This window comes from Pteronotus mesoamericanus, unplaced genomic scaffold (assembly GCF_021234165.1).
Source record: "Pteronotus mesoamericanus isolate MK-2021 breed Mesoamerican mustached bat unplaced genomic scaffold, CSHL_Meso_final contig_24, whole genome shotgun sequence".
Classification (NCBI taxonomy): domain Eukaryota; kingdom Metazoa; phylum Chordata; class Mammalia; order Chiroptera; family Mormoopidae; genus Pteronotus; species Pteronotus mesoamericanus.
In genome coordinates, this window is record NW_026555100.1 from 9,489,382 (window position 1) to 9,516,065 (window position 26,684).

Below are 26,684 nucleotides of genomic sequence, written 5' to 3' on the forward strand. Positions count from 1 at the left end.
GGTAGGGGGCAGTTCTGCCCCTCCCCAGCACTCCCCATTCCTCCCTGCACCCCGCCTGACAAACACTGATCTACATTCTGCCTCCACAGACTTGTCTATTCTGGAGACTTCCTGTAAATTGAATCATACAGTATATGGTCTTTTGTGACTGGCTTATTTACTTAGCGGAATATTTTTAAGGTTTAATCATGTGGTACATGTTATCAATACTTTGTTCCTTTTTGTGCCCAGTGATATTCCACCATATGGACATACCCCATTTTGTTTACCCATTCATCCATTGATGGACATTTGGGTTGTTTCCATGTTTTGGCTTTCATAGTAACAGTGTTATGAATATTTACATGCAATCTTTTTGTGAACATATACTGTATTTTCAGTTCTCTTGGGTGAATGCCCCGGAGTAGAATTGCTAAGTCATATGGTAACTCTACATTGAATTTTGTGAGGAATTGCCAGACTGTTTTCTAAAGTTTCACCTCTGCTATCTTCCTCACTTTGCTGATGAGGAACTGAGGTGAGGAGGAAACTGAGGTGGGGAGGAAGTGAGAAGATTTGCTCACATTCACGAGTTTTTGAAGGCGGACCGTGGGGCACTAATGGGCTTGCTCCTGAAAAGGAATCCTCTGGTTCCCTCCAATGCTGTTTGTCCATTTTTTAAACTTTCAAGTGACTTCTGTGTGCTAGGTGTTAGGATGACCTTTGAGATCAAGAAAAATATAATCTTTGTCCCCTCAGAGGCACTGTCTAGTGGGGAAAACAGACAATAAGCAATGATTACAATTTTGATGAGTATAATGGTGGTCTACAAGAGTAGCCATAGTGTAACCTATCCTGTCCTTTGTGTAGTAAGAGTTTGGGCTTGGGGCCAGCCTGCTCAGGTTCAAATCCCTGTTCCCCATGTACTAGCTGTGGGATCACCTGGGCAAGCTCCCTAACTCCCTCCCTATATCTCTATTCCTCATATGGAAAACAGGCAGAGCAGTAATACCTAATCTGAGGGACATAAGGTGGATTTGATGCATCAAAATCTTTAAATCACTTAAAACCTGGCCCAGGTGAGCCCCAGATAAATACTAGCTGCTGAGGTTGCCCTTATACTACACGTTAGCCATCATTCAGGGGTGTGTCCTGGTCCCTCTGACTTGCACTGTTTCCCACCGCATTCCCCCACCACTGTCCCTACACACCGCTCTGGCCAGATTTAAGCTGAATCCCCACAGTGCTCCGTTCCAGCATCTGCTGTTCAGCTCATCTGACCTGAAGCTCCGGTTAGAATTCCTGAACACCAGTCTCCTTGTTGTACAGAGAATGTTTTTTTATCTATTTATCTCTTCTTCTTTTATTTATTTATTTTTAGAGAGAGGGGAAGGGAGGGAGAAAGAGAGGGACAGAAACATCAACGTGTGGTGGCCTCTCATGCGCCCCTCATGGGGAACCTGGCCCGCAACCCAGGCATGTGTCCTGATTGGGGATCAAACTGGCGACTCTTTGCTTCGCAGTCCGGTGCTCAATCCCCTGAGCCACACCAGCCAAAGCTATTTATCTTTTCTTCTTAACTAGATTGTGAGTTCCTTGAAGCCAGACTTTCTCACTCTTACACTGCTAAAAAAAAAAAAAAAAAAAAAAAAAAAAATTTGGCAAGAAAAACAGGGAGCAGAGTACAGAATGGGTAGTAGGGCCACAGGCTCTGGAACCAGGCACACCTGGGTCTCAAGTCCCGCTCCACCACCTACAGCCACCCAACCTGGGCAGGTTGCTGAGATTTCAGAGCTTCCTTTCTCACCTGTGCAATGTAGGTAGGAGCAGCTGCCTCTTAGAGCCATAGCGGGATCTGCAGTGAGCTCAGCAGCCTGCTCATGCAGGGTACACACCCATAGCCCAGGGTTTCCACCAGCCTCGCCCTGGCCATGCTGCAGAGGAACGGGAGCCCTCCCTGGGCCGCACGCCCAGCAGAGGCAGCCAAGCACAGGAAGTACACAAGGTCAAAAATGAGCTCTCAGAGATGTCCTTTGATCACTATCGTGTACATTGATTGGGTCGAATCGAACAGAATTTGCTGTTTGGGCTTTTTTCCTCTGCTAATCTCATAGATGCTTCCTTTGTTATTTTTATTAAACAAAACAGGAACAGAAAGCATTCATTTAGCTGTACATCCAGTGAGCTATGAAGAAATGCAGAGATTGTGTAATTCCCAAACTGTCCTGCCGCATCATCAGCCCACTAGTCTGAGAAATACTCTAACTCCTGAACTATACTCTGTCCCTAAGAAGTATCCTGGGTAACACTTAAGAGTTATGACAGAAGATATTAAAAAATTCTTCCCACTCAGCGAGGCAAAAGTGATCACACATTGGTAGTGCATGTCCCATATTTAATCTTCAGAAGTTTGTGAGGAATAATAAATAACGTCTTTGCCTTTGAAAGGTGCCTTTTCTTCAAGTGGGCTTTATTAAGGATGAGCTGCTTATTTCTATCAAAAGCAGTCACAGAATTTTTCTATTGCATTGATAGAGAATCCAAAAATAAAAATAAAAGCCGTATATACATATAAAGTGGCTTTCCAATTGCTTTCTATTGCAATTCTGAGAGGCAGCGGCTACGTAGAGGGAGGGTTATTGTCCCTGCAAGTCTCACCCTGACACCCGAACTCGCTGAGGCGCCAAAAAGAGGCCTTGGCAGCTCCTGCTTCCTGTTCGTTTTGTATTCAGAGGCACTTAAAAACCAGGAGAATTTTACCCAAAAGGAGCCCCCAAATATAATTCTAAGTTCAGAAAAATCTCACTCATTTTGGCAAGGATGGAGCTGAAATTTACTCTTATTAGGGTAAGTGAATTGTGTGTTAATGATTTAAGAAAATGTAAGAGAACAAATTCTGCTAAGACCCCACTTTAGTCAAGGGACATGCTAATCATAAACCGCTCTTATCTAGAGTCCTTTTTCAAATATTCTCTAAGACAAAATTTTCATCAATTAGTTTTAAATTTGATTTTAAAATCATAGATGGAAGGCATACAGCATAGGGAATATAGTCAATAATATTGTAATAACTATGTAAGGTGCTAGGTGGGTACTGGAAATATCAAGGGGACCACTTTATAAAGTATATAATTATCCAACCACTATGATGTACACCTGAAACTAATACAAAATAATATTATATGTAAACTATAATTGAAAAATAAAATAAAATAAATAATAGGTTGGTGGTGACTAAACTTGGGCAATACAGAAGAAAAGGAGAGAAAACAGAGAAGAGGAATGAATTGGCCCATGCTAAACTGATATTTAACAGACACAAATCAGACCTTGGAGAGTGAAAGCTGGGGAGAGTAACTAAATCCACACACTCCCTTACCTGTACCACAGAGCCCTGCCCACACCAGGCTTCCCAGGGCTTTGCCGCAGACCCTTTGTAACAACAAAGTTTCTGAACCACTAGCCAGGACACACAACTGAAGGGAAATAGCATGTCTGAAATGAACACTGACTCAGAAAATCCAGCTCTCTTGCAACCCAACCTCAGACACCTACAGCCTGAATTATCCTCGGGAGGGATTCAGAGCATTAGAAGCACACTCCCCACCCTTTCCTCCTTGTTTTTAGGTGGAGGCAGTGGGAGAATGAATGTGGGTGATCCTCTACTTATTTCCAGTAGGTTCCTTTTGACACTAGCAGCCCCTTCACCATTGCCAAGAGGTGTCTGGGGAGAGGAGTCTGTCCTGGGCAGCCCCGCTCACGCTGAGAAGACACCATTTTCAGGCACCCCAGGCATGAAAGCCTTCAGCCTGCCTTCCTTTCAGATTTCAGCATAGTGGACAGTGTGTAGTGGCTGTGGTTTAGTTCTTGTTAAAATCCTGAAACCCTTCTCTGCTTGAGGAGAGAGTCTTGGATACAGAAGAAGTTAGACCTTTGTACCTCCCCCAGGTCATGACTCAGGGAGAAAATCCAGTGGTCTCCTGCAGTGGAATCAAGAATTCAGAGGAAGAGTGAGAGCTGGGGAGAACTAGATGCCTTACCACCTTTGGTACACAGGGGATCCTGTGTTTATTTCTACCAATCAGGTTTCCCGGTATGGTATAGAACCGGAAATGTGGCCTGCCCTTCAACCCACTTCCTCCTTCCCATAGGAGATGGTGACAGGAAGGGGAAAGGGCAACAGACTAAGCCAGCAGGGACCTGGGGGCCTGGCCCTACCCCTAGCTGTGCAGCGGGTCACGGGGAATTCACTCCATGTCTGTAGCTTGCTTTCTTTCTCCTCCAAACACGGGGTTTCCACACTTTGGGTGAGGACTTCTGGAATGGGGCACAGTATGCAAATGATACACATGCGTTCTTCTGGGAAGAAGTGCCAGTGCTTTTCGCCAGGGGCTGAAAGAGTTCCCCGACCTCCTGTGGATAAAAGGTCATGACTGAGGACCCTGTCCTCTGACTCTGGGTGGCATGGTGGCCATTTCCTGGGCTTGCCATTTGACAGGACTTTCTGCTGGTTCTCAGCTCAGTGACCTTCCACTCACAGCTCAGACATCACCAGAGATTTCTGACCCCCCTCTGGGACTCCTGCCACTCACAACCGTGATTCTTTTTATTTAACCAAGTCTTGTTTGGGCCGTGGAACCAAGAGGTCGAGTTCCCCCTGGTGACACCACCACTTCTCACAGGGCACATGTTCCCCGGGGCAGGGGGAGAACAGACCCTAAGGACACTGTTGCAAGCTGGGCAGTTGACACTCAGCCTCTTCTCTATCCAAGACCTTCCTCCTCAAGCATAGAAAATGTTCCGGAACTTAACAAGAACCAAACCACAGTGACCTGGTGACACAGAGTGTTCACCCTCCCTGAAATATACAAGGAAAGTAGGACAAAGTCTTTTGCATCCACGCTTCCTGGAAATGATGTGTTTTCTGTATGAGCTCAGCAGCCAGGAAGTGGACCCAGGCTCCTCCAGCTCCTCCCTGTGCCTCTGCTTCTTGGTTTTTCCACTAGACAGCTGTGGGCCCACTGAGCAACCCAAGACAGCCCGGGAATGGGTGTGAGAATGTGGAAGCATCATGTGTCATTAACCTATTTGTTTCTCATTTGCTCTACATACCTATACCCACCCTCAGCGCCAAATCTTTATACAGTTGTGATCTCTTCCTACTCTAAGCTCTTGGCTCCGATACCTTCGCCAGGCAGTGAGTTCCCGATGGCAGGGACTGTGTCTAGGTCAGGATCCCATGGCCCGGCATCTGCGACACTGAAGAAGGGCTCTAAAGGAGCACCTGAAGAAATCCCTGGGACATCCGTTTCTTTGGTCTGGCTGGTGTACCAATCACAGGGACGGGCGGAAAGGTGAGAAGGCAGCAAGGAACCAGAGGTCCACAGGGGCTCAGGGAATTGTCACTCCCCTCCAGCACAAGCTCTTGTTTTCCATCCTCTGGGTTACCCTACCCCAGGGGGCTGACGTGACAGGAAGGAAAGCCCCAGCTGGTCACCAATGGCAGGGAGGATGAAAGGGCACTTTTGCCAAGAGATGGGAAATGGGGTGAGTGAGCCACCAGAGGCACCTATCCCAAGGGACAGTCAGGTAGCTCTAACCATGAATGATGTGACCTTTGCCCGAAGGCCACACAGGACAAGAGAGCGAGCCTTCTCTGAAGGTGCATCTTCACCTGGGCCCCGACCGCTTTGGCCATCTGGGGAAGCCTGCAGACCGCTCCTCAGACTGCTGTTTTAAATACATATAAGATACATAGAATTTCAATGAAAACAATCATCCTTTACACTAGAAGTCAAAATATTTTTACAAGGTTAGTATAGTGATATACGTGCATCTTTATGAATGCACTAAATAACAAAATCTGGGAACAAATCTTTACTTACCTTAATTTTGAAATAGGGATGAACTCAAAATGATATTTCAGGGTAATCCACAAGAATCATAAAATGATACGAAAAATATCTGTGATTTCTATGGGTGACAAAGTCACAAGCACTACTGTGGTTTGACACCCACATTCATAGTGGAAGAAAATGCTTGATTTCAGTTAGTGGTTAGTGAAAATTAAGGTGTAATTTATTCCCCCTCAAGTTCACAGACTCCTCTGAAGTCCATCTGTGGAGCTGCAGAGTTAAGAATCCTTACCCTGGACCCTTCCCCAGTCACGAGACAATAGCAGGATTCCTAGGGCAGTGGTTCTCATTGGCCACACACAAGAATCACCTGGTGAGGTGACGCCAGCCCCACCTAAATGGAATCCCTGAGGATGTCCTGGGTTCCACCCTGGCATCCAGTGTTTGGGGTTTTTTTTTAACTCCCCAAGGGATTTTAGCTTCTACCATGTAGCCAGGGTGAAGAGCCACCGGCTAGAGGGACAGAACCAAGGAAAGTGAGCCTCACTGAGTTAGAGGGCCAAGCACAGTCACAAGAGCAAGCCTGAGCTCTCCTCGCGAGACTGGAGTCCGAGCATCACGGCCCATTTACCAAGCCCACACCTATGGGGGGCTGATCCCAGGCTGGGCCTGGCACTAGGCACAGAGGATACCACAGAGGGTGGCCGTCCTCAACACACACTCCTTCTGGCCTTGGGCTGGTGGTGCTCTTTTCTGGGTAGGACCCTCCCTCCAAGCTATCACACCCCACGCAGTTGTACCTACTCTTTTCCAAGCCCCACACCATGGTCCATCTACAGCCTCTCCCAGCATAACTCACCCACAGGCAACAGCCTTGAAGAACTCCAGGGATACCATTTACATTGGGTGCTATGAAAATGGTGCCCCCTGGAGTTGTGCAAAGAGGGAACTGCCCATCCCTGATTAGAATGTAAACTCCTTGAGGGCAGTCTGCATCCAGCTCTACTTCCCGATGCCTCTCTGCTTCTAGCACCGACTCTGGCACACCCTGCAAGTATTGTAAAGAATTCCCTTCTGTTCTCTACATTTTAGTCCCCTTGTAGAAGAAGGTGTAGGGGAGTAATCATTCTGGACTCTTCTATTCTTCACAACCCATTCACTTGTTTATTCATTTCAATCCACAAATATTTGAGTGCCTACTCTCTGCTAGGCACTGTTCTAGGTGCTTGAACTATATCAATGAAGAAAAGGTACAAAGCTTTGCCCCCATGGAGTTCACAATTTAGCAGGATGGGGATGGGGGGTGAGCGAGACACTGACACATCATGCCTAAGGAAGTTGTACAGCGTGCTGGGGGAAATGAATACAGAAAAGAGGTCAAGTGGTCGGAAGTGAGATGCACTATTTTACATAATGTGATCAGGGGCACTCATTTGAGAAGGTGACATCTGAGTGAAGACTTGAAGGAGGTGAAGAAGTGAGCCAGATGGCGATCTCATCCATGCAGGGGCCTGGAGGCCACTTGCCTTCTTCCGGAAGAAAATAGAGGCCAGCCTGAAACCATGGAGGGACACAGTGAAAAGTCTCAGGCCTGTCCCTGTGGGAAACAAGGAAAAAATGGAAGAAGGACTTCCATTTTGAACTTCAGTATCAAGCAAAGAAAATTCAGCTCTTACTATCTGGAAAAGACAACGTGAGAATGGCATTGGACTGAGAGCCAGGGATAACCAGCCTCCACCCAGCTAAACAATGGGGGAAGTGGGGCTGGAGGAAGTGAAACTCATGAGCCAGAGGCCTTGGAAGGTTCCCCCAACCCAAGCACAGCAGCTCTGGGCAGACAGCCGGATGCCCAGCCCCCGGCCCACACCTTCCCACTGTCCTGTCCTGGCTCTGGCACCTTTGGTGGGCCACCCATATCACCTGCCCTCTCCCTATGTTCCTTGAACCCAGCAAGCACAGTCCTATTTCAGGGGCTTTGCATTTGCACTTGCTTCTACCCTAGATCTCTGCCAACAGATATTTTTGCCATTCACTGTCACCTTAGTCCTGTTCTCAAGTTTTGCCTCAGTGGTTTTACTTGCCCATCCTGTACTTTAAAAATAGCTTACCACCTTTATCACCTTGTTCCTCTCTGTCCCCTACCCTGATTACCACAATATAATATCATATTATATATCAATGCACTGGTCTGCCTCAGGGCAGTAGAATGTGAGCTGCATGGGGCCAAAGACTGTGTCATATTCATCACTGTGTAGACGAAAATGGGCTACATATTAAACCTGACAAGCTCAGGGGAGACTGCATGGTGGCCTTACAAACTCTGTGATCTAAGGTAACCACATAGTATGGTCTGCAATGAAAACTTTCTAACTAAAAGCAGGTCATGTCACATCTTAGGCTAGAATCTTCCCTAACAAAAGTCAATCTTTACCTTGAATGAGCCTGTCTATTGTCTTTTTGCATCTATGATAACACACCTTAGGAATGTCAAGATAATTTCCTTTTTTTTTTTTTTTTGGAACCCTCAAAGCACAAGCAGAACACCAGAGAGGAGACCATGAATCCCCTCGTTGTTGTTGTTATCATGTTAGTTGTTGACTGTTAACTATCCTGGACCCACCTATGTGAAAGAAGTATGTGTCTATCATTTTATATTTTATCCTATCCCAGAGGTACCCCCTTCCCACTTTGCTTTCTGCCACCTCCCTAATTTAGCACCAATGGATTTCATGTAACTCCCTTATGCCACTTCTTTTGATTGTAATGTATAAAATAAGATGTGAAAACTACCGTTTTCCAGAGCATTTCCTCAGTCTGTTGAAGTTTTTCTTCCTGGCAATTGTCACCAGTTTGACTCAAACTCATAAAAATTCTTATAGGTTTGGGCATTTCTTATGGCCCTAATCCAATTGTCTTTTTTTTTTAATGGTAGTAGTATTAAGCTGTGGCTTAGTATAGGCCCTGGGACTTGCCCATGGTGCTCTTTATGTACAAAGTCCGGATGTTCTGCCAGTTCTTTTTGAGAAGTGACACCAGGAAACTGACAGCTAAGTGGACGTTGTACACAGCTCATCATCCGTCATCTTCACATGGCCAACAGTCACTGCCAGACACATCACCTTCCTTATCTGGAACTTAATTGTGGATTTCACCTCATTGACTTTGGCCACCATGCTCTCGTTGTGGATCAACAAGGAAGGGAACTTGCCAGCCTTATTCAGACCTGGGCCCAGGATTCATGGGATCTGCTTGATCAGCAACTCTGAAGCCAAAAAGGCATCATACTTCTTGGCCAGCATCTTGAGCAGTGTTCTCATTCTTGTTGGGTTTCTTCAGCACCTCAGCATCCATGTGTGGGATGTCCAGGGCCTTGGTCTCATCACAGCACTGCTGGTCTCCCAGAACACACATGGAGAATTTGGGGTGGGGAGTGTACTCAAGCCTGATGGTGCCCAAGAAGCGTTTGTCCTTCTCTAAGGGTCATAGTTCTTCAAGCTGATCTGCAGCTCCACCCAGCTTGCCGGTTCCCGTGCAGGACTTCCTGCTCCACCTTGGAGAAGACATCACGGGAGACTGCTGCTTGCAATTCCTCGCATCGCAAAAACCGGAAAAGAGCTCCAATTGCCTTTATAAGGAGAAAATATTTGGACACAAGGGGAAGAAGATGTGAGACAGAAGGAGAAGGCCATATGACCATGGTGGCAGGGATTGGAGTGATGCATCTACAAGCCAAGGATGGCAGACCCCCACCGGAAGCTAGGGAAAGAGAAAGGATCTTCTGCAGCCTTCAAACGGACCGTGGCACTACCGACACCTGATTTCTGACTTCTAGTCTCCAGAACTGTGAAAAAAAACTTCTGTCTTAAGCCAGCCAGCTTTATTAGGGCAGCTCTAGGAACTCATGCTCCAATGTTATCTGGAACTCCAGTCTCATAAGTGGCCAAAAATGGGTCACCTCATTTACTGGGCGCCCATCCACGGAGGGCCCCAGATGCAGGAGACATGTCCCTGCCCTCAAGGAGCTAGTGCGGAACATATGATTTACAGCTTGTTTACAGCTTGCAAAGATTTCCCTGCCCGTTTTCAAAACTGCATCTTCCAGAAAGAGGAAGTGATGGACCTGCAGTGAAGCAAGCTGGCATTGTGAAAGCAAATGCTGACTGAGAGGAAAGGGCCTCAAGTCCCAGCCCACAGGATGTCATCACAGAGCAGTACCAACCGATGCGAACATAATGCCAGTCACGTATGCCATCACAAATGTTCTAATTACATTAAAAAAAAGAAACAGGTAAAATTAATTTTAATAAAATATTATATTTAACCCCAAATATCCAAATTATCTTTTCATATATTATAATCCATATAAAAATTATTGAGGTAATTTTATTCTTCTTTTATACTAAGTCTTCGAAATCCAGATACACACAGCACAGAGCAATTCAGACCAGCCGTGTTCCAAGTGCTCCGTGGTCACGTGTGGCTGGAGGATGTCGCACTAGACAACGCAGTCATGGAGGCCTTCAGACACACTAGCTGTGCTTAACATAGGTCCATGGACCTCTAGGGCTTCATCAATGCGCTTTGGGAAGTCTATTAATTTTCCTGAGACTGTGGGCTAAAATTCAAGTCCACCTGCTCTTTCCTCAGGAGAGCGTTGATACTTTTACTAGATTTTCAGAGTCTTGGCTCTTCCAAGGGGTTAAGAACCCCTGCAGTGGTTACAGACTTATAGGCTGAAGATGGAGCCCAGCTCCTTCCTTTTACAGTCCAGGAGTCTGTGGACAGAGAAGGGTGGTACCTTATTCAAGGGACCACATTGCTTTGTGACACAGTTTGGACCAAAAGCCAAGGCTCTGTTAGTCCACCCACAACCTCCCCCACAGCTCCTGTCCCCAGCTCTGTGGGCAGCTGAGGTTCTCATTGTGACATCAGTAATGGGGAGGGTATGGTAGTGGGAACTGAAGTCAGCAAGCAGCAGTTTCCACAGCTTCTTGCACCTACAAGTGTGACCCATTCTTCTGCACTTTCATCTCATACAAATTTCCACAGAAAGAACAACTTCCTCTTCTTTTTTTCTTTTTTGTTCTTGTCACATCTTCCTCATCAAGAGCCTAGCATCTGTAAGTTTCCACCTTGCCATTCAGAGAGAGGCTCCCAGGAGAAACCCATCATCCCCCCAACCCAGGGTGGACCTACAGTGAAGGCTCCTTTATAACGGGAGTCCCCAAATCTGGCTGGTCCTCAGAATCACCTGGGGAAGGGGGTGCGGGGTGGGAGGGGCTCAGACTCATTGCACCTGAATCTCTGGGAAAAGGGCCCAGGAATCCTCTATTGACAGGTGATTCTGTTTGTGTTTGCCTTTAGATTTGTTTCTTTTTCCTAAGGGATGGCATGGCAGAGTGAGAGCTGAACTTTGCTGTCACTTGAATTTTGAGGTTGGCTTCCTGTCACTTTCTAGCTCTGAGACTTTGGGGAATTTTTGTTCTATCTTCTCCGAGTCTCCATTTCCTTTCCTGCAGAACAGAGACAACGTGAGATTAAATCACCCACAGCTATTAAGAGTCCTGCTTTCATTCCTTGCAGATTCCAGCCTCCTGGTCCTCATCCTTGTCTCCCCCTCAACCAACTGACTCCCCATTCTCTCCCATGTAACTGGGAAGTTTCTTTCAAGAATGTGGTCTAGTGGCTTGAAGAAGAACCAGGTGTTTCGGACACCAGCATATTAAGAGTGAAGACACTTCCCTGAATTCCTACCAAGATGCCAAAATAAAGATAACCATAGTTATTTTCCCCCAAAGGATGGAAAAAGAATATTTCTGAAACAAATTTCTTCTGAGTTCCCAAAGCCTTAGTTACCTGCACTTCCTCTTTGACCTCTTTACTGGGAGCTGGAAGCCTGGGTTCTTAGACAGGGCCTAGTGTAGGGGCCTTGTACAAAAGGAGTGTTCAATAACGCTTTGCTGATTGCTGAATTTGATAAGCCCTCCAAAGGGTGAAAGTGGAAATTCAAATTAACTTAGGGCCTAGTCTAAATTATGTCAGCCTGAGACCTTCATGACTTGTGTTTAGGTCAAGTCCCATTGAACCTGAAGTTGCAAGAGAGGAAACAAGAGTTTCTACAAAACAGCTTAACCACAGTGTGCACATATCTTGTTTGTTATCTGCAGTGATGCTTTTGGTTTCAGATGCAGAGACCTATTGCAAGATTAGTTCGCTGGTCCAGGAACTATATCTTTGCTATTAGATCAGCTGGGGACAACAAGGGACAGACTTCTACTCAGGGTTGGGACCTCTGTCACTTTCAGAAAAACTTTTTCAAAAATGGGCTTCTTTTCAGCAAAATGAATCACAAAGTCAAGGTGAAAGCACATTGAGAAGGAATAAATCTTGCTCAGGGTGTGTTTTCCTGAGTCATTAACTTGTTTTATTTCATGAAAACATTGTTGAATTGTGTGAATAAATCCAGTTTCCTTTTTCTCATTGGTTGCTAGAAAGCTGAGTGAATCCTGTGACCCTCAAAAATGAGAATGTCCATTTCTGTATTAGTCTCTTCACTGGCTCCTTTTATGTTTGTATCTTCACTTTGTCTCTGTTTTTGCCATCAACCTGCTGAAATTTGTCTTAAGTCCTGTTTAGAATACGGAGCTGGGTAAGAGAAGGGAAAAATTTGTCCTTGCCCTTGAGGAAGCAAGAATAGGTAAGTAAGGAGATAAGTAACAAAAATGGAAGTCAATACTTCCATTTTTAGCACTTTATGCAAGGCAGTATGGTATATATCATCCTGAGGCAGGCGATAGTCAGGAAGGAGGAAACTCCAGAGGTGCCCCAGGGCTAAGATAAAGAACATGGATAAAGGGCGGAGGCCCTGTCCTAAGCCTGGCAGTTTCTGCATCTGGAAAAGCATTAAATCCTAGTTCATCAGGACTGCATCTGTACAGAAGATGCCATGTGACCCCTACTTCATTATAATAAATTAGCATTGTGGGACCCTCTTCCCAGTAGCCAATCAAGGAAATCTTGGGAGGCCCACCCTGAGGAATAAAAGCCCTCTAGCCCCTGAGTTCGGGGCCGCTGCTGTTAGGCTCTTCTCTGCTCCACTCTGCTCAGAGTTGGCCTGCTCCCATGTTCTGTGTGGCTTAATAAATCTGCTTTTTCTCGCTTTCTGCTATAAACTCCGTGTGTTCGGTTCAATTTTTTGTCCACGATCACCAAGAACCTGGTTACCTGTGCCCACCTCTGACAGTTTGTGGTGAGCCAGCCTGGAGTAGACACCGCAGTGGTAAGCCCCCTTTCCTGAGTGGGCTGCCACCCAAGGATGCCCCTTCCCATCGCCATTTATTCTGTTTTGGTGAGTCTGATGTTCTCTGATGGAGGGTCGGCCACTAAATTGTGGGCACGGGTCGGGCAGTTAAAAGCTACAAGGGCGCCCACCGCTTGAAGACACCCGCGATAGGATAACCTGGGTGCGGAACGGGGTTAGCCTTAGTCCCCGCCAGGTGCAAGAAAATGTCCCCACCCCGGTCAGACACACTGAAAACTGTAAGACACCACCCCACCCTGCGGCCGCTCCCTCATAGGCATAGTTTGACCTTCTATATGGGATATCGGTCACCACCTTGTCTGCGCCAAGATTCCCTTTTGCAGTCTCCTCATCGGGTCCACAGAGTCTTTTACGGTTGTCCTCCCCGGTTGATTTTGGCCTTTATACCTGCACTCATACTCCACTTGCCTTTTTGTTTAGGTAGGGTTGCTGCTGTCTTTGTACCCAGAATGTTACCGAATATTAGACCTGCTTGGGGAAGGGGACTACTCGTTCAAGGGTTTGTGTAGGTTTCGGGTAGTGAATGCTGCTGTTGGCTTTCAGAGTCCCTTTGGGACATTTACCAACGTACAGCCCTGTCCTCCCCGCACTTTGCCCCGTTAGGCCAGATGGGCCGGTCTGGGGTGCCTTCCTTCAGAGTAAGGGGAGTGTATGTCCAGAGCCCAGCTGTAACAGGGCACAGCCAGGGCTCCTACCCGCCCCCGCCAAAGGGTATTTTGTAATGGAATCCAGAGATTGGGGTGTCCAAGAAAAATATATTATCCCCACCCCAGGGTGGGCCGCCATGGGGGATGGGAGCCTGGAGCAGGGCCATTGAGAAGTCAGTTTGCATGTCAATACCAGGATAGCTTCGCTCCTCCTTTGCAAAGAAGATTATTTGGCATATCACCAAAGCTAATCAGGAAGGTTTGAAAGACTTACAGAATGTGACCCAGAGAGAAAGAGGAGAGACAGGGGCCTGCAGGAGAGACAAAGGGACACAGACTCTGGGGAACAGTGTGAAGACCAGGCGGGAAGAAAGAGGGGAGAAAGGACTCTTGCTAGTGGACCATGAGCAGGTGCCACATGGTTATGGATTAAGAGCTGGAGATCGCGGCGACGCGGTAGATGGTGCTGAGACCCCTGAGAGGCCTGCCTAGCCGAGCCCCGGACTTCCGTTCTTTTTCTTATGAAGGACGGTACCGCTGACTGGTCTGACTGGCCTGACTGGGCAAAGGGGTGAAGGCAGGACGGTGTGTGTGCTGGTGGTTGTTTTGAAGGGATTTTGAGGTTTAAGGGTGACATTTAGCCATTAATCAAACCTGTATAACTTTTGAATAAATAGTTCCTTTCCTTTTCACCAAACTCTGCCATTCAGAGCCATAATTCCAAGGGCGGGGGGCAAAGGACCCATAACCGAGGGGTCCCGGGTGAGGAGGGTGTTGTTGTTTTGGTAATAGCATCGGCGCATGCCCCCCCCCCCCATGGGTCCTTTTGTTCAGTAACACTAAGATTATAGATGAAGTCTCCAAAGATACCGCTGATGCTCTAGCTGGACTATCAAGATCGGTAGACTCACTGGCAAACGTAGTCATGGTTAGTCACCTTGCCCTTGACTATCTTCTAGCAGAACAAGGTGGGGAATGTGCTGTTATCAATAAAACCTGCTGCACCTATGTAAATAATTCTGGAATGGTTGAAACTAACATAAGGAAAATTTATGAGCAGGCAGAGTGACTACACAGATACAACCAAAAGGACCAAGGAACTAGGGATACATTGACCTCCTGGCTCCCTAGTTTAACATGGCTACTACCACTCCTATGTCCCTTAATTTTGCTGATCTTATTACTTTTAGGCCCTTGTTTGTTTAATTTACTTGTTAAGTTTGTATCTTCTAGTCTTAAGCAGTTCCACATCAAATTGATGATGCTCCAGGGTTCCCAAACACTCCCTGAGAATGATGTTGAAGCTGACCAACATACAGTGTCCATGATGGCCTCAGGAGTTCCTCTTCAACCTCTAGGTAGAATAGGGTGAGAGTTTCATGGTTCTCAATAGACAGGGACTACTGCCCCATATAAGCCGGAAGAAGTTACAGAAGAATGATCTTTGCCCTTCGACAACCCCTAAAAGATTTTTGAGAACCATGTCTCTCAAGGGGAAAGTTGAGGCAGGAGGTAGTCAGGAAGGAGGAAACTCCAGAGGTGCCCCAGGGCTAAGATAAAGAACATGGATAAAGGGCGGAGGCCCTGTCCTAAGCCTGGCAGTTTCTGCATCTGGAAAAGCATTAAATCCTAGTTCACCAGGACTGCATCTGTACAGAAGATGCCATGTGACCCCTACTTCATTATAATAAATTAGCATTGTGGGACCCTCTTCCCAGTAGCCAATCAAGGAAATCTTGGGAGGCCCACCCTGAGGAATAAAAGCCCTCTAGCCCCTGAGTTCGGGGCCGCTGCTGTTAGGCTCTTCTCTGCTCCACTCTGCTCAGAGTTGGCCTGCTCCCATGTTCTGTGTGGCTTAATAAATCTGCTTTTTCTCACTTTCTGCTATAAACTCCGTGTGTTCGGTTCAATTTTTGTCTGCAATCACCAAGAACCTGCTTACCTGTGACCATCTGTGACAATCTCACTAAATTCTCCAGAAGTCTCACCAGGTAAGTACAGAACTGTTTTTCCTCAAATTGAAACTGGAATAGTCAGTGTTTGTGCTGTCTGTCACTACAAGAACCAATAAGCAGAGACAAGAATCCTCACAGGCACTTTATTCAGATACCAGTGATCTGAGAAGACGGTGATCTATGTAATCTCAAAACCCATCATAACATCTCAAGCCAAACTTTTTTATAAGGAGAAAGAAAGGGTAGATAAGGGGTTTGGAAAAAGGTTAATCAGACAAGATTTGCAGTCCTGTAACAATTTTCCTAGTATTTATTTATCTGCTGATCAATAGGTGTTTATCCGAGTCACTTCCCTCCCTGGAACACGATAGCTCAGAAACCATCTCTATGGCTTCCAGACTCCCTGAGGCACAAAGTTTGAGTTATTTGTAGACCTCTTAGAGTCAGTAGGTCATGCATTCCAGTTCCTGGAATAACAGTTTTCCACATGCATTAATCACCTAAGCCTATCAACTATGACTGAAGCTAAAATCTTTAACTCTTGAGTTTCCCTATCAAAATTAGTTTTATAGATGGGGAAAGAATCAAGAAAGGTTAAGTCATGAGGCCAAGATCACACAGCTGCTGAATAGTATGGCTGGGACCCAAGCCCTAGTGCGAGTGATAACAGATCTTGGGCTCAGAGGCATAATATTTACAATCAAATGTTGGGGCAAATAGTAAAGGTGCTGTAGTGGTTTTCATAGGGAGTCTGCGGAGATAACTTCTGGCTAGCCTGCTCTAAAAAATGCCAATGTCTTTGACTCAGAGAACATTATTATTAGGTTCATAGTGCCTTGACTGTAATAACAAATAGCTAAGAAAGTAAAGAGCCTGAGGGTCCCAATGCTACTGCTCCCAACTTCCCCTCTAACGCAGGCTTCAGGGAGGACACATTGACTACACACCCTTGAGGGCAAGGACTGTGTCTCATTGTTAACACTGCAGATGAAGACAGCTGTACTCAAACCCACAGAATTGTATTGTGATCACGTACATAACACCCACAGACACATTCAGACCCCACAGATTCCCCGCAGATAGGGGCGTCCGTCTTTTCCATTATAGCATTGCTTACGGCAGTGGTCTACAGTTTTTCAAATTTCAATGAAAAGGAAAACAATAGTAAGCTAGCTACTTTATATACAGAAATAACAAAAACAGGTCTGTGTCCAGAGTACATTAGAAGGTTCGGGACCCTGAGTAGGCAGTTCATACTAAGATCGCTGGGGCATTACTTTCTACCAGTGCTGATGTGGAATTGGTAAGAACTGGGGTCAGCCCTGAGGTGCGTGGACCCCCCCCCCCAAAAAAAATGGTGCTGTAATCACAAATTCCTAACTGGACAGGTCATGTCCAGTGGGTAGTCATGTCTCAGACCTATAACTTCCTTAGTGAGAGGTTTTAAGCAAGTCTTGTCCATTGTTCTGATGCATCTACATTAACATACCTTTGAAATATAGGAAGTAACACCTCTCCAAGGCATAACCATTCTCAAGAGGGCACATAATCTTGTTAACTATCCTGTTATCCAATCCTCACCCTGCTTTCTCCTACATTCATGTAATCTTCCTTAAATTCTCATCTTTAATTCCAAGAGCATAAAGGAAATTATATAACTATCCTTCTGCAGAGCATTTCAAATCTAGCTTCTGGGCATTGCCATCAGTTTTGGCTCAAATAAACTCTCATAAAAATTCTCCACAGCCCTGGCCAGGTAGCTCAGTTGGTTGGAGTGTCATCCAGATACACCAAGGTTGTAGGTTTGATCCCTGGACAGAGCACAATATAAGAATCAACCAATAAATGCATAAATAAATGGAACAACAAATTAATGTCTGTCTCTCTCTAAAATATAAATAAATAAAAATTCTCCATAGGTTTGGATGTTCAAGCCCAGCAAGACTTAAGACTTAATTTAAAAGTAGTTTCAGCCTCTTCCAGAAATGGAATTTTAAACCAGTCTGGAATATCCTGGTTATTCTGCCGGATAAGACCCCTGCCATCCTCCCCACAAAAAGTCTCCTGGCCTGAAAACAATCCTTTCTTTTCCCTTTCTACTAACTTTCTAGTCCCACCCATCTTCTGCCTATAAAAAGCCTTCTAATGTTACAATTGGTTTATTTTTAAAAATTGTCTAACTCAATTGTGGGAGCAAATCCAAAATCTGTAGAGAAGGCAGCAGGCTGGAAAACCACAGGAGTTGATGTTGTGGGCTTGGTTCAAGGGCAGTATGGAAATAGAATTCCTTCCTCCTGGGAGATGACAGTCTTTTCCTTTTAAAGGCCTGCAATATTATGGGAGGTAATCTGCTTTATTCAAAGTCTACTGACTTAAATGTTAATCTCATCTGCAATGAACTGATTGTGTCTTCCCAGAAGTCACAGGATGAAACCTTAATGTGTGATGGTATTAGCAGGTGGGGCTTTTGGGAGATAATTAGATCATGAGAGTGGACCCCTCATGAATGGGCCTAGTTTCCTTATAAGAGGCCAGAAAGCTAGCTTATTCTTTCCACCATGTGAAGACAGAGTCAGAAGGTGGCTATCTGCAACCCGGAAAAGGGTTCTCACCAGAACCCAACCTAGCTGACATCCTGACCTCAGACCACCAGCATCCATAAATGTGAGCAATAAATTTCTACTGTTTTTAAGCCTCTATGGTACTTTGTTATAGCAGCCTAGACATACTAAGACATCTAAAAAATACCTTCCCAACAGTATCTAGACTGTAGTTTGACCCAATAACTGGATGCATAGGCAAGCTGACACATAAAATTAACCATCTTGAGCACCTAACTAGCTTTGTAACTTGGGCCTCAGCAATGATACTTGCTTCATAAAGTTGTTGGGAGGGTCAAATAGGGTGCACACATGAGTGCTTTGCACAGTGTCTGGCACATGGTGAGTAGGGTCAGGTCAAAGTGGGGTCCCCTGGCAGCAAGGTATGAAGGGGACAGGTCTGTGGACTTCCATACAAGTGTCAGTGGCAGCTGAACCACTTTACCAAAATGGGAAATGCATTCTGCCAACTCAGAGCTGCATGGGAGCAAAGACACGTCCTTATGACCTATTCCTTCTGGGAATAGAGAAGCCACAGTTGTCAGCTGCCTCTCTAGATGGCCTGACCATGGGGTCTTTTGAGCTTTACCCTGAGGGCAGTGATGCTAACAATGCACCAGCTGAAGGGAGACCATATCCTATCCCAAGGGCCAGCCCAGTGACCTGTCTCTGTGTCTTTTGGCACACTACAAGAAGGGTCGGGCCATCAGATACATCCATTCAAGAAAGGTGAGGAGATCCAAGATGGTGGAGGAATGAGTGGAAGTTACGCTAACCTCCTCCCAGGACTAATCTGAAATTACAACTAAATTGTGGAGAAATCATCTGGAATAAACAACTGAACAATAGCAGGAGAGAAGCCTCATAACCACGGACAGAGAAACAACCACTTCACCACAACATGACTGGTACAGAGTGGAGAGGAGACACAAGAGGGTTGACTGGGCTCCCGGGGGTGACAACTAAAGTGCCGGAGCAGTATTTCAGCGGCTGGTGGGGGGCATTCCCCCTGAGAAGTGTGGGGTCTAAACCCCAACTGGGCTCCCCAGCCTGAGCCTGAAAAGTACACAGATAACATCCAGCTGTGAAAAGTGGCAGGGTTTCTCTCTGCCAGAGATGGAGGGCTGGAGACGCAGAGAGCTGTTTAAAGGGACCAACACATAAATTTTCATATGCAGCCACTTATCCTGGACTCTGGCAAAAGGGGAGGGACTGGGTAGGCTAGAGGAGAGATGGGATGGTGGCTTTGGGGAGAGAACTGAGAGAGCAACTGCCAGGATCCCAGTGCTGAGTCATCCCCCATATTGCAGGAGCTATCTTGCTCAGGAAGACCACTCCATTTGGAGTGGCATCAACCTGAAGGAAAGCTATAGCCCCACCCCCAGGAGGGATTCTGCCCTGCCCTGTGGTGCTTAAGCTTGACTGCTGAGTACAGAGTGACTATATTAACAACTGAAGGAGCCAGCTGCAGATAGTAAGTCTCTGCTAGCTTCAAACAGGCTGCCTAAGGCCAATCTGGCTGGGACACCACCTGACATCACCAGAGGCGGATCCAGAAAGAAAAACAGTGGTAAATACTAGATGCTACTGAGACAAAATCCACTGTAGTCTTCTCCATGATTTGTGATATTTTCTTTCCTGTACAGTGTTTTAACATTCATTTCTTGTCCTTCAAGTTTCTGCATATTAAGTCACTAGATTTTATGTTATAGCTTATTTCAATTCTCATATTTTGCTCCTTTCTCTTGCCCCATTTTACCTTCTTCTTTCCTCTTCTTATTTTCATTTTAAAATTTGCTTTCTCTCTTGCTACAACTTGTCCCCATTCTGCATTCTTATTATTTCTCCACCGTCAGCCTCTCAAAACCAATTTTTTTGTCAATGGTCATCTCACATTCTTTTTCCTTTCTTAAAATACCCACGTTCTCTCTCCATCTTTATTAATCTTTGCACATTGGTTGTGAAGAGGGTAGTTGTTATTGCATTTTTTCAATTTTATCTCTAGATCTTCACTATTTTTGTATTCAAATCTGAAATTTTACCATTCCCCTCTCCTACTTCATTCTGCATTCATCCTACCTGTTCCTTCTTTCATTTCAAATTTTAATTTTTTCTTATCTTTGCCTGTTTTTTCCTTTTCTTTCCTTTTTTTCTTTAATCATGCCCTTTCTTTTTTATTGTCTCAAATTTTAATTTTTCCCTGCCTTAGCCTGGTTTTCATTTCTCACTCTTAATATTCCATCTCCCTCTATCCTCCTAAAATCACTTCCCATTCCTGTAGACATCTCTTAAGCTTTTCTTTCTCTTTTCTCTCTTATTCCCATCCCTCCTATGTTAATCTTAGCTCATTTGTTGTTGACAGTGCTGTGGTAGATCTTTTTCTTCAATTTGGTTCCCATTTTTAAAATTATTTATTTACTTTTTTTCTTTCTCTTACTTTATTTTTAAATTTCTGTTTAAACCTAATACTATACGCTTCCCTTCTCCTACTCTATTCTGCCTTCTTCATACCTTTTTTTATTTATAATGTAAATTTTACTTTCTCTCTTCACATTGCCCTGATTCCCTACTCTTGTTAGTGCTCCTCCCTCTTACCCTCTCAAAGTCATTTTTCTTTCAGTTAGTCATCCCATATTCACTTCTCCTTTCTTATAATAGTCTTAATCTCTTTACACCCTTATTAATACTGGTTCATTTGCTGTTGATAGTGGGATTGTGGGTGGGAGTAGTTTTTGCTGGTGGGGTTTGTTTCCTGGGCTCTGCGGTTTTGTTCTGGCAGCATGTGCACAACAGCATACAAGAAGTAGTGGGTGGACTGACCCTCAGTCAGCCAGCTGGAGGGAAGGACCCACCAAAAAATGACCAAACAGTCAAAATCCAATTACATCCAGACAGCTAACATAAATGATATAGAGGGTATCCCAAGAGCATCAAGATCAGGAGATCAAGGAGATTGCACCACTGAATCCCACAGGTCTCCTTCCATAGAAGTTCACACCACAAAGACAGAGAATCAAAGCAGAAACAAACAAGAAGAGCCTCCTCCAAAATGGGGAGATGAAGAAACAACCCCCAGTCGAAAGGAAAGGAGGGATCCCCAGAAAGAGTGTTAAATGAAATAGAAGCAAGTAAACTATCGGACACTTAGTTCATAACAATGGTTATAAGGAAGCTCAATGAACTCTGTGAGAATTACAAAAAACTACATGGAAGCTACAAGGAACTTACTGCAAACTACATCAGCATGAAAAAGGACATAGAAACTATCAATAAGAACCAGGAGGAAATGAAGAATACTATTTCTGAATTGAAGAACACAGTAGAAGGAATTAAAATCAGGTTAGATGAAGCAGAAGATCAAATCAGTGAGCTGGAGGACAAGGTAGAAAAAAGCTCTCAGAGCGAGAAAAGGAAAAAATATTAAAAAACAATGAAGAGGGATTTAAGGGAGCTGCAGGACAACATGAAACATAACAATATCCGTACAATTGGGATGACAGGAGAAAAGGAGGAGCAAAGGATAGAAAGCCTGTTTGAAAAAGTAATGATAAGAAACTTCCCAAATTTGATGAGATAAAAATTCACAAAAGTCCAGCAAGCACAGGGGGTCCCAATCAAGATGGACCCAAAGAGGCCCACTCCAAGACACATCATAATTAAAATGGCAAAATTCAAAGACAAAGAGAGAATCTTAAAGGCAGCAAGGGAGAAACAGGGAGTAACATACAAGGGAGCTCTGATAAGGCTAGCTGCTGATTTCTCAACAGAAGCACTACAAGCCAGAAGGGAATGGCAAAAAGATATTCCAAGTAATGAAAAGAAAAAGCCTGCAACCAAGACTGCTCTACTCATCAAGGCTCTCATTTAAAATGAAAGACGAAAGAAGGAGTTTCTCAGACAAAAGAAGGCTAAAAGAATACACCTTCACCAAACAAACATTGCAAGACATGCTAAAGGGCCTGCTTTAAGAAGGTGAAGAAAAAGAATAAGAGAGAGAGGAACACAGGTACAAAGGGGTAAAATGTCAATGGAAAAGTACCTATCAATAATAACCTTAAATGTAAATGAATTAAATGCTCCAATCAAAAGACATAGGGTAGCTGAATGGACTATATTACAAGGCCACTGTAATCAAAACAGTCTGGTACTGGCATAAGAACAGACACATAGATCAATGGAACAGAATAGAGAGTCCAGAAATAAGTCCTCAATTAATATTCAATTAAAGCTCATTTAATATTCAACAAAGTGGGCAGGAGCATAAAATAAAGTAAAAATAGCCTCTTCAACAAATGCTTATTGGGAGATCTGGACAGGTACATGAAAAAAATTGAAATTAGACCACCAACTTATACCATACACAAAAATAAACTCAAGATGGATAAAAGACTTAAATATAAGTTGCAACACCATAAAAGTCCTAGAGGAGAACATAGGCAAGAAAGTTTCATATATTCCATACAGCAATATTTTCACTGATATGTCCCCTAGAGCAAGGGATAGAAAGGAAAGAATAAACAAATGGGACTATATCAAGTTAAAAACCTTCTGCATGGCTAAAGAAAACATTAGCAAAATGAAAAAGGAACCAACTGTCTGGGAAAACATATTTCCCAATGACACCTCAGACAAAGGTTTGATCTCCAAATTATATAAAGAACTCACACAACTCCACACCAGGAAGACAAACAATCCAATTAAAAAATGGGCAAAGGACCTTAACAGACACTTCTCTAAGAAGGACATACAGAAGGCGTATAGACGTGTGAAAGGATGCTCAACATCACTGGCTGTCAGAGAGAGGCAAATTAAAACCACAATGAGATATCACTTCACACTAGACAGAATGGCCACCATAAACAAATCAACAAACAACAAGTACTGGCAAGTTTGTGGAGAAATGGGAAACCTAGTACCCTGTTAGTGGGAATGCAGACTGGTGAAGCCACTATGGAAAACAGTATGGAATTTCCTCAAAAACCTAAAAATGGAACTGCCTTTTGACCCAGCAATTCCACTGCTGGGATTATGCCTTAAGAATCCTGAAACACCAAGTCAAAAGAAGCTATGCACCCCGATGTTCATAGCAGCATTATTTATAATAATCAAGTGATGGAAACAGCCCAAGTGCCCATCAGTACATGAGTGGATCAAAAAAGTGTGGTACATTTACACAATGAAATACTATGCAGCAGAAAGAAAGAAGGAACTCCTATCTTTTGCAACAGCATGGATGGAACTGGAGAGCATTATGCTAATTAAAAGAAACCAGGTGGTAAAAGACAGACACCATATGCTCTCACCTGTAAGTAGAACCAAATCAATAAAACAAACAAGGAAGTAAAATAGAACCAGAGATATGGAAATAAAGAACAAATTAACAGTGACCAGAGGGGAAAGGGAGGGGGATAATAAGGTAAAAAATGGGAAGGGTCAGGAAAAATGTATAAAGGACCCATGGACAAAGAAAATGGGGTCTGGGGGAGGATTGAATGTTGGGGGGTGGGCAGGGCAGGGGACAGCAATGGGGGGAAAATGGGGACAACTGTAATTGAACAACAATAAAAATTGTTTTTAATCTTTTAATAAAATAAGACAAAAATGGAACTTCCTTAAAAGGAAGGAATGAAGGAAGGGAAGGAGGGAGAGATGGAAGGAAGGAAGGAAGAAAGAATCGCCATGAGGCCCTCTAGAGGGAGTTCACCTTGCATGATAAAGTTTTATTTTTTGCATGTTAAAGTTAAATCTAAAAATACACAGCTTATAACAGAAGTACATATAAAAGGGAATTATTTCCCAAAAAATTAAAGTCCAAGTGAAGCTAGGAAAATTCCTTGTCAAGTGGAATAGGGAAACAGACAGACAGCTGAACACAATGGCCAAGCGGTTTACAGCCAACTGATGGTCACCGGGGCGGGAGGCCTCCAGTGCTTGGCAGGGGGCAAAACTCAGAAAACTAGGACCTCACCCCAGAGTAACCTCTCCCTAGAGATAACATCTAGGCCTCGGTTGTATTTCAGCTGCAGGGTCAACTGTAATGACAGAAGACCCCCTCCTCTGTCACTGGCCAATCAGAGGAGACCATGCCCTGAAAAGGCACACCTGGAAAACTGATGAGTATTCTGCTGAAACCCTCTCCTGAGACCTCCCCTAAGATCCCCCGCTGCAAGGGAGAGGTAAGAGCCTTGAGACAAAGGCCCAGCAACCACATTCTTCCTCTGGGGAGCAGCCCATGACAATCCCTTTCCGTCCTTCCCTCGCTTCTTTCCCCACAGGCAATGGGCAGCTGGCAGCTTGTCCCAGGCTAATCCCCTGAACCTGTCCCTAAAGCCCCCTTTTCTCTGACCTCCCAGTGAACTAAGGCAGCCCAGCCCAGGCTCTGCTGTTGCTTCTTCTATGCTAAGTCCTTCCTTGTTCCACTGTCCCCAGCTTTAATGAGTGTATCCTCCTAGTCACCTGGACTCATGTTATGAATTCTTTTCTACATGAAGTCAAGAACCCACACACCACAGCTGGCCCTAGGTGGACCCACTCAGAACCAGGCTTTGTCCAGTAACACAAGGACTAGATGACCCAGATCTCCACTGTCCAGTAGTTATCAGCCATTGACACTGCCCTAAGATGCCTAAAATAAAATTGAAAATTAATAAAGAATGACTTTGTTGAAATCATACTGACCTTAAAAGTGTCCATTCCAGGCTTGGTGGACAAATTATGGGGACACATAGCTGCTGCCTCCAAGACAATGGCCTGCATGCACACCCTGGGAAAGAGCACTGGGCCAAGGGGAGGGGGCGGGGGGGGCCCCATCCTCTGCACTCCCTGCACATCCAGGCAGGACGGATGCAGATTATCCTGCAACTCCTTTTTATTCTTTGGTAAGAGTTAAGGACTGGAGTGTCAATTACCTTCTAGTATAAATTCTACCTTCAGGAATCACATGAAAACACAGCTTCCCTCCCTTCCACTGCCTGAAATAAGACAACTCATGGGCAAAGTAATAACCTATATAAATGAGCAAGTAAGTGCAGTGACACCCAAAGGACCTGAGCATAGTGAAGGCCCCCCTCTCACTCCTGCTTGTCCAGACATTAAGCCCAGGTTCCAATGTAAAAGGTGGGTGCCTCAACCAAAGCTTCAGGAGGGATCCCCTTGTTGATTAAAGCCAATGGTCCTGGAGGAAACTGACATTGCCGCTCAGGACAACTAGCATCAGAGCCATTCCTCCCTCGCCACAGCCCAGAATGCTCTGTCCTTTCTTCTCTGGTTCATTTCCACTTCTACCCCTTAGCGCTGGATTTCCTCCAGAGTGTATTCAACCACCGCCACAAACATCACCTTGCGCCTGGCACTGTTCTCAGAGCTGGGCTCCACCACACGGTTCCTGCCCTCACACAGGTGGCACTTGTGGCCTTTACATTTTCTGTTTCCTTCTGTGAATCAGCCACTCACAAATCATGAACTCAAGCTCGGAGCTGCCTCCAGGACTCCAGTCTGGCTGGTCCACCTGGGTGGCCATCACCAACTCAGACACCCCATGACTCACTGAATTTCTCTTACCAGCCTCCTCTTGCGCTTCACATACCCATTCCTGCCAATGGCACCACTACTTACCAGTCACCCCAGCCCAAAACTTCAGTGGCAATAGAAATGGGTCACATTTATTGAGTGATGAATATGTTCCATGCACATTGTTATCTAATTTAACCCTCACCCCAAAGCAATAAGGTGAGCTCAGATGAGAAAAGGGAAGCTTAGAAACGTTAATTTGCTCAAGGTCACACAGCCACAAAACCGGAACTCAAATCCAGGTCTATTTCCAATGAGCAGCAGGGATTTTTGTTTGTTTGTTTGTTTTCCCTAGTGTGTCCAAAAATCCTTGGGGATCCCTAAGAACTTTTCAGGGGTCTGTGAGGTCAAAACTAGTTCCACAATAATATTGAGGTTAATTGCCTTTTTAACTCTCTTTCTCTTCCAAGGTTACTGTGGGTTTTCAGAAGCTACGTGATATATGGTATCACAATAGACTGAATGCAGAAACAGTAAGAATTCAGCAACCTGTCTTTCTCATTAGCTGGACATCAAAGAGATTTGAAAAAAATGTAATATAATGCCATTCTTCTTACTACATTTTTCATTTTGGCAAATATAGTTATTATCATAAAATATGTTAACATGGAATGGGTTTATTGTCATTTAGATTTTTCTTAGTTTTAATATCTAATATGGTAGACATCAATGGATATAACCCATGGCAACAAGATTCAACAATTTCAAAAAGCATCAGATGGCCCTGGCTAGTGTGGCTCAGTGGATTGAGTGCTGGC

General features: G+C 44.8%; 1 pseudogene; it reads right to left on the reverse strand.

The window, feature by feature from the left end:
* Positions 1-8,783: 8,783 nt before the first annotated feature.
* Positions 8,784-25,876, reverse strand: LOC129069726 (60S ribosomal protein L10a-like; annotated as a pseudogene).
* Positions 25,877-26,684: the final 808 nt, after the last annotated feature.